The following is a 6869-nucleotide window of genomic DNA, read 5'->3' as shown; positions in this document are numbered from 1 at the left end:
TGACTGGAATCGATCCTGGGACCCTGGCGTCCACAGGCTGATGCTCTATCCACTGAGCCAAACCGGTTAGGGCTCTATTGAGACCTTTAACTGATTATATGAGGCCCACCCATATTAGGTAGGACAACCTATTTTACTTAACCAATTTAAATATCAGTATCATCCAAAAACACCTTCATAGATACATTCAGTATAATTTTTTTTAATGCTCACCCGAGGATATGTTTTTATTGATTTTAGAGAGAGAGAGGAAAGAAAGGGAGAGAGAAACATCAATGTGAGAGAGTGACATTGATTGGTTGCCTCACCTACACACCCTGACTGGTGATCGCACTCACAATCTAGGCATGTGCCCTGACCGGAATCAAATCTGAAACCTTTCGGTGTACGGGATGTAGCTCCAACCAACTGAGCCACCCAGCCTGGGCCAGTATAATGTTTGACCAAATATCTGGGCACAGTGGCTCAGCCAGGTAGAAGCATAAATTTAACTTGTGTGACCCAGGCAAGTGATGATGGGGTCCTGGATCAGGGGGAGGGGCACAGGGCAGAGGGGATGGAAAGAAATGGATGGAGTCAAGAGGTTGGTTTTAAGTGTACAATCAGGTAAAGAGTGTTGATATTACCACATGCTAATTTTAAAACATTTCTATCACCCCCAAAAGAAATGCCATTCCCCTTAGCAGTACAGTGGGGCCTTGACTTACGAGTGTCCCGACTATCGAGTTTTTGAGATACCAGCTGTCTCTCGGCCAATTTTTTGCATTGAGTTGATAGAGTAATTTGAGTTAATGAGCTCCTTAACAAGCTCCTTAACGAGCTCGGTCTCGGAAGGAATTAAACTCATAAGTCAAGGCCCCGTTGTAACTCCCTAAACACCTCCCCAGCCCTTGGCAACCACAAATCTACTCTCTGTCTCTATGGATTTGCCTGTTCTGCACATTTCATATAAATGGAATCTGGCAACATGTGTCCTACTTCCTGCAATCCCAGCATGACTGAGAAATCGACCCTCAAAGCCCCAGCCTCCTCTCAGCTCTGGACTCCATGTCCACCTACCCTTGCACATGCATGTGGGATCTCATCATTTCTCACACACACACCATGCGCATGCTGAGCTTTCCATCTTCCCCACTGAACCTGCTGCCTGCTCTTTCCACTTTCTCAGCAAATGGAAGCTCTGTCCTTCGATTTTATTGGGCCAAAATCTTGAGGTCAGTCTGGATTCTCATTCTTCACACTCAACACGTCAGCCAAAACTATCTGTTCCGTTGTCCAAGTCTATCGTAAATCAGCCCACTTCTGACCCCCTCCATGAGGGCCACTTGGGTCCAGCTCCCATCATCTCCAGACTGGATCAGCACAGTTCCCTCCGCCCTGGCCCCCAAGAGACTATCTATAAATGGCCAATAGAGGGCGTCCATGAGCACATGAGTCAGGTCCCACCCCTTCTCTAACCAGAGTCCTACAGGCTCCCGCCTCCCTGGGGCAAAAGCCCAAGTCCTCCCAGAGACCCACAAGTCCTCACTTACTCTCCACCACTCCTGCAGCCATAGGGGCTTCCTTCCTGTTCCTCTAATACTCCAGGCATGGACACTCAGGGCAGGGTCATTCTGAGTGGCGGGGTGGGGTGGCGGGCACCATGGACTATCCGCACAGCATCCTTGGTCTCCACACACTCCTCCATGCCAGGAGTACCCCCATTGTGACAGCCACAGATTTCCCCAGATATCACCTCGTGTCTCCTGGTGGAAGAATCATTCCCAGGTGTAATCCACTGATGTAAGGCAGGGTTCACAGCAGGGTGTATCAGGGTCTTTTTTTTTTTATTATTGGGATCTCTACTCATATGTTCCCCTATGCACAGGGGAAAGTATTGTTCAATGTTTTTGTTTAAAAAGTAAAATCCAGCCCTAGCCAGTTTGGCTCAGCGGATAGAGTGTCGGCCTGGGGACCAAAGGGTCCCGAGTTTGATTCTGGTCAAGGGCAGGTACCTTGGTCGCAGGCTCCTCCCGGGCCGGGGTCCTCGTGGGGGCTCGTGCAGGAGGCAACCAATTGATGTGTTTCTCTCACATGGATGCTTCGCTCTGTCTTTCCCTCTCTCTTCCACTCTCCCTAAAATAATCAGTGGAAAAATATCCTTGGGTGAGGATTAACAAAAACAAACAAACAAACAAACAAAAAACACAAAATAAAACATCAACAACAAAGTAAAATTCAAAAATAAATAACAAGTAAAAGGCAACTGAGTAAATTTGAAGATTTAATTGGCTCTATTAAGTGATTCATTAATAAGGTAGCATCCCATTTAGCAAGTAAAAGAGTGCTCCAAGGGTGATGTACAAAATAGGCTCTAGTCCAGCCATGGGCAAACTACGGCCCGCGGGCCGGATCCGGCCTGTTCGGCTGTTCTATCCGGCCTGCGGAGCCGAAAGAGCGGAGGGTTGTCTTGCTCTCCCCTCCGCTCCTTCACCAGCAGCAGTGTTAACATGGCAATGTCGGGAAACACGGCCACAGCTCCTTCTTCTGAGTCCAGTTTAAGAACCCATTGTGGCCCTCGAGTCAAAAAGTTTGCCCACCCCTGCCTATCCACTAAGCCAAACCAACTAGGGGGGGAAAATGTTTTTGTTAAGTGAACAAAATCATACAATATCACTGATCCTGAAGATGATAGTAATTTACAATGCACCAATGATTAAATAATAACTAACTTTCATGAATACTCTGTACTTACTTTTCTTTTTTTTTTTTTTAGTATATTTTATTGATTTTTTACAGAGAGGAAGGGAGAGAGATAGAGAGTTAGAAACATCGATGAGAGAGAAACATCGATCAGCTGCCTCCTGCACATCTCCTACGGGGGATGTGCGCGCAACCCAGGTATATGCCCTTGACCGGAATCAAACCTGGGACCTTTCAGTCCGCAGGCCGACGCTTTATCCACTGAGCCAAACCGGTCTCGGCTACTTTTCTTTTTTGAAAGGTTATTTTCTATCAGTGATACACAAACCAAGAAAAACATCTGAGGTTGAGTTTGCACTTTACTAGACTAGACTAGAGTCTAGTAGTCTATAGGAAGAAGGGTGGAGCAAGGGATGGATATTGACAAAAGAAAAGGGAGGGTTGTTTTGGGGCTGGGACATCTTTGGGGAAGAGAAGGGGGAGCATTTTTACCATGCAGATACTGCCTTCTCTTTCTATGGGGGATGGAGAGGGCCAGACTACCAGAAAATTCCACACTGGTTGATTAAGATTACATTTCTGGGAGAAACTGAAACTCTATTAGATCAGGTTTGGCATCATGGGCTTTTATTTATTTACTAGTGCCCTGGTGCACAGATTCGTGCACATTGAAAGGAAATAAATTAGAAGGTGACTGGAGGGCGGGACTTGGTGAGAAGGGCTGGACACACCCTGGAGCCAACCTTCCACAGTCCCTCCTGGCCAGCCGCACCTGGGGCAGAGCAGCAGCTCAAAGGACGTGTGGAGTAAACGGGGTCCCTCTGGCAGGTGGGGTCCCTCTGCCTGGCCTGCGAGGATCGGGCCAAAACTGGCTCTCTGACATCCCCCGGGGGGGGGGGGGTCCCAGATTGTGAGAGGGTGGTTCTTGGGTGACACACCCTGGAATTGGGCTCCCTCCTCTCTGGTTCCGGGGTGTGTCACCTGAGAACCGCCACTGCCAAGTCACTGCAGCTCGGCAGCTCCTGCGTTGATGTCTGCCCCCCTGGTGGTCAGTGTGCATCATAGCTACCGGTCAGACGGTTGGATGGTCGCTTAGCCTTTGATATATATAGACTTTTTACTGTAAGAGATCATTTATTGGGTACATTACAGAGGTAGAAAAAGTAATTCCTAGAAGAAATGGGCTTAGGAAACAAGATATAAAGGAAGGGCCCTTGGATCTTGGGAATGAGGAAGCTGATAGTAACAGGCCTGGGAGTTTGGGAGAGGCGGAGTGGAAGGGAAGGGAAAGGCACTGGGTGTGCTTCTGGGAGGGAGAGCCTGGCATCATGGGTTTTTAGTGTGAGTGGCGCCATTTTGGGCTTGCGGTTTTCTCTTGAATATTTTATATGCAGAATCTGAGGTTCAGAAAGGTTGTGTAATTTGCCCATGGTCACACAGCCACTGAGGGCAGAACTAGAATTTAAATTCAGGATGTCTGGCTTGGGTCAACCAAATCAGAAACACGTCTGGAAAATAGTAATGAGGCAGAGCTGCTCCCTGATTAAACCACACCTTTTTATTGTGGTGAAATATATATAACATACAGTTTACCTTTTATTTTATTTTTTTAGTTTAAATTCTGTATTGTTTAAAGTATCACCTGTCTCCTTTTCCCCCTATTCCCGGTCTCTCCCCGGCCATTCCCACCCCTGAGCACATGCACAGGCAGTAGGAGGGTGAGGGCATGTACAATTTACCATTTTAATTGTACAGTTTTAGTTTATTAAGCACATGCACATTTTCGTGCAACCATCTGCAGAAGTTTCTCATCTTACCAAACTGAAACTTGTCCCCATGAAAGACTAACTTGCCCATTTTTCTTCCCCCAGCCCCTGGCACCCACCATTCTGCTTTCTGTCTCTGAATTTGACTCCTCTAGGGACCTCTTATAGGTGGGATCACACAGTATTTGTCCTTATGTTGTTATTGGAGAAAAGCATGGATGGTCTTTTTCTGTTGCTAGTGGGAGTGGCGCTCGAGGGGTACCACTGGAATAAGCATTTCCGGAGGCCCCGATGAGAGCATATGTGGTAGAAAGCTTTATTTGCATGGAATTACATCCTTGGGTTTCCAAAGTCCCATTTCCCTTAATCCAGTCGTGGAAGATGTGCAGCTGGGGATTCAGTAGAGCTAAATGCAAAGCCAGTGTCCAAAGATTCTGTTCGATGGTGGAGCTAGGTCCAGTTTAGTATCGGGCTAGGTGCAGTCCATTAGTCCATTGTGTGTGGGCCCACGTGGCTGTGGCCCTGCGGGGAAACGCAGGAGAGCAGGAGCATGGAGTCCCACGGCCGGGAGTGCAAGAGGCAAGAGCAAACCGAGAGAGTGAACTCCTTTGTTTAGGAGATTAAATATCTTTTATTTTTTATTTTTATGATAATTTTATTTATTTCAGAGAGGAAGGGAGAGGGAGATAGAAACATCAATGATGAGAGAGGATCATTGGTTGGCTGCCTCCTGCACGCCCCCCGCTGGGGATGGAGCCTGCAACCTGGGCATGTGCCCTTGACTGGAATCAAACCCAGGACCTTTGAGTCCGCAGGCTGACACGGCTAGCGCGGAAATGAAATATCTTAAATCTTCTCATGCTTGCAGTGGCCATGCCTACCCTGGTCAATGACCTGTTCCCACGTGTGACTGACAGGAAAGTGCCTTTCCTATTTCACCCGGACTTTCCTGGGCATGCATCTAAACTGTAGCTTCCTGGCAAAGCCACCCAAATGGCATGCCTATACCATTTGGTTTTCCCTTTGCTCTTTTCATTATTCATAACTAGGTTAAATTACAACAGTATCATTGTGACTGACTTATTTCATTCAGCGTAATGTCAAAGTTCATCCATGTTGTATTTTGGAATTTCTCCTTTTCAAGGTTGAATAATATTCCATTATGTGTATATACCTCTAAACCATGCCTTTTTGAGTCACTGGTTTCTGGCTCTTACTAGCTGGGTGACCTTGAGCAGAGAACTAAACTTCTCTGAGCCCCAGTTTGCTCCTACATAAATAACCCCTCCAAAGCCCCACTGTGTGGGGAGGATTAAGTGAATTACAGTAATTGATTTAAAGCAGTTCTCAATGTTGGCTGCTCATTAGAATCACCTGGGAATCTTTTTAAAATCCTGATTTCTGGGCCTTATCCTCCGGACATTCTGTTTCTTTGTTATGGGGTGAAACCACAACATTAGTAACAAAGAAAAAGAATTTCTGGAGGATGAGGCCCAGAAATCAGGATTTTAAAAAGATTCCCAGGTGATTCTAATGTGCAGCCAAGGTTGAGAACCACTGAAGGGTAGGGGCAGCATCTAATAATCCAAGGGGTTTGCAGTAACTGCCTCTGGTCAGCAGGGGCCGCTATGGCCACTTCTGAGCCCTCCGTGCACCGCAGGAAGCACATGCGTAGTGGAGTCTCCCTGCAGAGGTCACTTCTTTCGCGTGGTTTTTCCTCCCTCCGCTCCGCGCCCCGCCCCCGCCCCCGCCCCTGCGTCCCCTCCTGTATTTATTACTGCAGACCCTGAAGGAGGCTGTGGTTACTTTTGCTCACTCCTGAAGCCCCGTGCCTCCTCAGGCTTTTGCTAAATGTGGGGCTGAGGATGGCGGTGGGGAGAGAGGTCCCCAGCCAACATTAGGCCCCTTCTCTGCAGCTATGGGCCTGAACACCTGTCCATGAAGGGTAACAGTGTGTTTGGGGGTGGGGGGAGAGACTTACATTTATCTGTTCCCCCTAAACTTTCCCCCGCTTCTGCAACTTATATTAATTAAATGTTCTCAATAAGCAATCTATTTATTCATTCAAGAGCAAATGCTCCGTCCTCTTAAAGGAAACCTTTGTTTTCCTTCTTTGACATGCCCCAATTTGCAAGGAAGTGCTGCGAAGTGCCTAATACGGAGCCCAGTACATACAGTAGGTGCTCAGTGCATTTAAAGATGTAAAACTTTTTTTAAGATTAAACATACATTTATTGAGAATGGGAAACTGGACACCTATTGCTGAAAACTGGTCAAATGGCACAATCACTTGCCTTGTAAAAATATCGTAAAACCTGTCAGGAACACAGGTGTAGGTGTTTAAAGACCCCGGCTTGAGCAGATGGAATTGACATCTGCTGCCTGCCACTCCCCTCTGCAGCTTTGAGCCTCAAAATATAG

This window comes from Myotis myotis, unplaced genomic scaffold, assembly GCF_014108235.1.
Source record: "Myotis myotis isolate mMyoMyo1 unplaced genomic scaffold, mMyoMyo1.p scaffold_m19_p_6, whole genome shotgun sequence".
NCBI lineage: Eukaryota > Metazoa > Chordata > Mammalia > Chiroptera > Vespertilionidae > Myotis > Myotis myotis.
Note: the sequence above shows the minus strand (reverse complement) of the source record.